Here is a 6,000-nt window from a genome sequence, read left to right as displayed (position 1 = left end):
TTGCAGTTTACATGATTCTATACCTAGCAGACCCAAAAGGGTCTACAAAGAAACTATTAGAGCTAATAAATGAATTCAGCAAAGTGGCAGGATATAAGATCAACACGCATAAATCAAATGCATTCCTGTATATCAGTGACAAATCCTCTGAAACGGAAATGAGGACAACTACTCCATTCACAATATCCCCCCAAAAAATAAAATATTTGGGAATCAACCTTACAAAAGAGGTGAAGGGATTCCACCTTTTGGGTCCCCTTCTTCCTCTGGGAGAAGTCTTTTCTTCTGTCCTTTAATAAATTTCTAATCTCTACTCTGGCCTTGCCTCGGCGTGCTTCTTTGGTGTTATTCTTCAACATCGGGGAGCAAGAACTCGTCACCAGTCAACAGCGGTAACATATTGGAGGTCCCATACTGAGATATTCTACACCGAGGTAAGCGCCTCTCTATGCACCCCATGTCTGTTTGAGGTGCGTCTTTCTCTCTTTCTTTCTGGAGGGTAAAGTGGGCACCCGTCGGCTACTTAAATGCAACTAGTGCAGCCGCCACTCTACAAGACTCGGGTGAGAGGTTTCTCGGCCTAAGCAGCTCTCAATCACCTGTTTGGTACAGAGCAGGCATGTTGGGCTCTGCCAAAGCCGTTTCCAACTTTTCTGTCTGGGCCTGGAGAGCAATTGGTGTGAGTACACAGTGTCCGAAATCCCGATCTGCCTAGGATGCATGGAGGTGGAGGAAGGAGTTTGGAACAACTGCGGAATCCCAGTCTGGGCTACTCTCAGACGTTTCCAAAGGTTCCTTTCTCTTGAGCCCCCTTCCGACAGCACCAAGGGGTATCTAGGGTGATCGGTAGATGAATGGCACTGAGAGAAAGCCCCAATCACATTTGCCTCCTTATGGTCCATGCAACACTCCCAACCACGCATCCAATCCCTCCTGGATGTTCCCCTTCCTCCGCGGGTGAGAAATGTTAGCAATTCAGGTTGTAGGACTGAGAAAAAGGCATGAGATAATTAGTAAGATCTGCCCAGGTTACCTAAGGTGCATAGGTAACTTTCAATAGTCTGTTTTACCACCCAATGTTTAAAATGTGCTGTGTTCCTTAAGCTGCTAAGAGAAACATTTTTAGAATCAACTCTTCCCGGTAATCTGCTAGTCTACAGAGCAAAGACAACAACAAAAGAGCACAGGATTCTCTTTTGCAATGGGTATTTAGTGGTCGGGAGGAAAGCAGTAAGGCCCTTAAGTCTGAATCCTCCCAAGGTCTTTGGCACAGGGCAAACTGAGACCCTAGCACTTTGCTAAAGGGGACCAGAAACCCCTTGGAAAAGCCAGGTGAGAGACGGGTTTTCTGGACCGTTTAGGAAGCTCAAGGGTAGGGAGACGTCCCTAAGGAGAACAGTTTTCTCCGGCGCAGCATGGGCGCCTGAGTCCTGTTTTCCTCACTCAGACAGGAGCTTCTCTCTCCAATACGCTAGGTGCACCACTAGCCTGTGTATTGAAAAATTGGGATAAATTTGAACCTCAGACACTCAAGAACAAGCGCCTCATTTTCTTGGCCTGGCCTCAAATACGAGAAACCTGGCCACCAGAGGAAAATATCAATTTTAATCTTTTTACAGTTTGATAAAATTTACAAAAAAGGAAATGGTGTGAGGTGTTGTATGTTCAGATTTTTTTGCTCTAAGGGAAAATCCTAAATTATGCCAACAGTGTAAAGTAGACTTAGCTATGATATCTGCCATGGAGAGAAAAAATCTTGGACTCACTGAGGAAAAAGAATCAGAAAAATTTGGGCTGATCAAAGTACATACACCCCTCCCCCTTTAAGACCTAAGGCAGATAAAAACTGATTCTACTGGAAAGTTAGGAGATAAGCCAGATTGTCTGGGATTGGATCTATTCAAAGGAGCTAATCTTGCAAGTGAAAGGGGAAACTGAGGAATTCCCAGCAGCTGCCAGTGCCTTTTTCGCTTTGGGGAAATTTCCTCATTCTTTCTCTGCACTGCAAGGATTACTCCACCTAAATGCAGTAAAGTCAGTCACACTGAGACCCTATGTGAGAACACCTGGTCCACTCATGGGAAATCTAAGGTGCCACTGATAGGAGTCATAATTAAATGAAGGTTCAAAACCTGGAGAGATATTTTCTTATCTGGTCTGTTTTAAAGGTTATAGATTGTTTCTTGGGGATGATTTTGGCTAAATGTGCTTTTTTGTAACAATCTGGTATCTGAATGGGTTTCTCAAGCATTGCACAATCTTGCAGTTAAAAGTTAGGGTTAGGTAATTGTTTAGTTTGTGATTTCAGATAGTTCATACCAGAGAACTTTAAATACTTATAATAGAAAATTAAAAGAACTCTACTTCCAAGTTGGCAAATAACTCCCAATCATTGTTTTATTTTTTCATCAATTTTTGAACTGGGTAGCCTAAAGAGATTTCATTAGGTATACAGTGCATTGATTTGGGCAAGGATAGTAAATTATGATTTGGTATCTGTTTCTCTGTGTGTAGGATTTAGGAAAAAGTGTTGAATTAAAACATTGGTCTGGCTTACTAAAATGACATTAATTAGCAACAGTCTTGGGAATTTTCCAAGTGTAATTTTAGATATACATGGTAGTGTGTGGATTTTTTCCAGGTGATTTAATGTACTTTAGGAACTTCAGAACAAAGAAAGTAGCTTAATGATCCTGAAGGAACTTCTTCTGATGGTGGCTTTTATAACAAGAAAGATCCTATTTTCAGTTTTGTGTGAGAAAGTTTTTCTAGTGTAGGAAGATATAAAGTTGAAATTTTGTAAATTGTATCTTATTTCTACTTCCAAACCTGAAAATTGTGACTTATGGTTAAAATGCCTTAGGCATGATATTTCTGCTCAGAATTCTGGTTTTCCAGGTCCTTCCAGACCTCAGCCAGGGCTTACGCTGATATGCAAACAGAAGCAGCCTGGAGCTCAGGCCCCCCCCCCAAAAAAAAAAGAGTAAAAGTGTCTTACCTGAACTCAAACTAGATTAAACCAAAGAGTAAATTGTATGGCATTTACTAATTACTGGCTGGTCAATTTTTTCTAGGACTTTTTGCCTTTTCTTAGATTCTATATTTTTTTGAGCTCATGATTCTGTTCCTACAGACAAGTTAATGTTTTTCTGATAAGTTCTATTTTTGATCAACTGGAGGTTTTTTTTTAAACATTGCAATGAGATTTCACCTGAGAAATCTGCAAGTCCTTTTGTGTTATGTGTTACACTTGTGTTAGTGTTGTATGTCGGTATGTCTGTGTGTATGTCCATATATCATGCAGTGATATGACAATTGACAGATGATGAGCGCTCATGAAAAATTAAAAATGGATCCAAATATCTTTGATTCATGTGATTCAAATGGCTCAATTTAAATTTGGTAAACAGATAAAAGTAAAGATGTCTTTAAAATTAAGCTTTTAATTTTTTCTAGGTGTTCAAAAAAGGCCCTAATAAAACGTTGATGTCTATGAAATAATCTGCTCAGATTCAAAGGTTTACAAGTATTGTTTCAAGATGTGAACAGAAGGAGGTTAACAGATGAAAGAGAAACTAGAAGGTTCTAGATATGGATTTAATAGAGGGAAAATGTGTTTCTGGATAAGAAAGTCTATGTAATTGAGTAATTAAGAGGGTTTAAGTAAGTGATAAAGAAGGTCTGTGGAAGTTGGTTATAAGTGTAAGTTTTTGAGCAAAGTAATCTTAAAGAAATTAAACAGCTGGTTGTTTTAGAGAATTGTGCTATGTTATTCCTTTAAAAGCTAAACTTGATTAATATAAAAACATCAATGTAATTTGTGCCATTAATGTGTTCATATCTTCCAGATATACAAGTCTGTAAGGTAGAAGCTTTAGAAAGAGCATTATATCAAGCAGGTATTCTCAAATTGTATGGTAATTTTAGGCTTAAAAGAAAAACATGTTGGAAGTTTATCATTTGTGTTCTATAACTGGACTTGTTATCAATAAGTTCCATGTTACTTTTTACACTGAGATACAATTTAAATGTATTTTTAAGTTAATGAGAGCCTAATCTATGTGAAGGTTTTATTGCAAAACACAAAAGTACTTTGCTACTTTTCTACAAAAGGTTAAAAGCTTTCAGCCTTTTTTTAATTCATGTTTTAGATGTGATATTATGTTGTGTTAGCTAATATTCATGTAAACTTGAGCAGCAATTTATGTAGGCTTTGTAGAATGATGTCTAAAAAGCAAAGATCAGCTTCAGAACTATAGTATTTAAGACTTATGAAGTGCCCCACCTTGAGATCAGGCTGTATGTCCCATCTCACTGTATGTGAAAGTGACTATGAAAGAAGTAGGCCAGATTTCAGTGCATTTAAAGTTGTGTCCAAAAGTTTGTTTTTGTCATGATTGCCAGGATCTCAAACAGGGGATTATAATGTATAACTCTGCCAGAATTCAAGGTAGCTATTACATAAACTAAATATGTTTTTATCCTAGTTAGTTTTGTTTTGTAGTTTGCTTTTATATGGTCTTAGGATTGCCTGTTAATGTTTTAAAGAGGTACTGCTTTAAGAACTCACAACCTGGGTTAACTTAAGATAAGGAGTTATCACCTACAGGATAGAGAGACAGGTACTAAAGCCCAGTACTTAGTATAAGGCTGTTGAAACATATTTGCTGGATGTTTAAGATTAAGTTTTAAAATTAAAGGGGCCAAAAAAACCAATATTTGGCTCTTGCCCTCTGAGTCAGTCTGAATCAGGGATAGAGTCTTCTCCAAAGGGCTCTGCAACTCTAGGCCACATAACCTCCTGATCAGGGAGATTAATGAGACCAGTGGAGGACAGAAAGCCAATCAGTGCATTTGCTGAGAAGAGGAGGGTCATCAGAGAAGGGAGATATCCCTGATGCTTCCGAAGGAAGGCACATGGTCAAGCAAGGCCTGGACCCATCCTAATGCAAATGGCACTAGCAGAACTGAGAAGCTGCTGTGAAGTTCCCGAGGACTCCCAGAGACTCAGCTGACTGTCAACAATAAATGGAAAAAAAGTCAGTTTGACTTGCTTCATCTTAAACACTTAGCAAAGACGGTCGAAGCCAAAACATAGCTATTCCTGGACATTTTAAATAATAATAGTTAAATGTAACCTCCAACAATAAGTAAACTGGAGGCTGCAAAAAAGATTCTTAGGTAGGAATGCCTGATAACTATCAAAAGGAACTGCCAGAGTAGTTTTTAGTTTTAAGGCCCACAGATATTCCTAACCTACACAGGTAGGCTTGGTGTTTGCTAGTATGATTATCCAGCCCTAAGTAACAGAATTAAAGATTTCTCTTAGACACAGAAGTCATACTAGTAAAAAGGATTTTGCAAGATCAGATGATATTAAATTATTAAACTATATCTTAAGGGAAGGATAACTGTAACCCTAAAAGTTAAGTGTTGTATTTACATTGCTGACATTTCTGGCAATGTGACAAATATTCTTAAAGATTTACATGCTCAGATAGAAGCCATGTCCTCAGCAACTTTGTCATGGAAACAATATCTTAGCTTCTGGTTCTTGGTACTTCCTGGTGGAAAACATTGTTAGTCTCTGTCTTTGCCATCATACTCATTGGCATATTCCTGTGCTATGGCATTTATTGCTGCATCAATATGGTTCCAGTACTAATGAATTCTTGTTTCTCTTATAGACACCCATCACTCAAATGGCCCTCCAGCCTATCATGGGCCACTCGATAGACCCGATTTTTAAAAGGGGACTCCAACCTGCTTGCCCCAACATCACCCCTTTTGTCAGCCTGAAGAAGCCAGAAAGATTTTCTTCGCCCCCTTTCCTTACAGCAATAAGGAGTTCCCAAATCAGAGGGGGGAATGAAGCCAGATTTAAAGTTAGGTAGTCAGTGTAGTTAGGTAAATCAGGTCTAATACCGAGTGAAATCTAAAATGGAGGCCATGCTGGGAATGACTCAGGGAAAACACAGGACAACTCATGGAATGTTAATA

The sequence above is a fragment of the Ictidomys tridecemlineatus genome, chromosome 16, assembly GCF_052094955.1.
Source record: "Ictidomys tridecemlineatus isolate mIctTri1 chromosome 16, mIctTri1.hap1, whole genome shotgun sequence".
Classification (NCBI taxonomy): Eukaryota; Metazoa; Chordata; class Mammalia; order Rodentia; family Sciuridae; genus Ictidomys; species Ictidomys tridecemlineatus.
The sequence above is the reverse complement of the archived record's forward strand: the minus strand, read 5'-3'. Positions refer to the sequence as shown.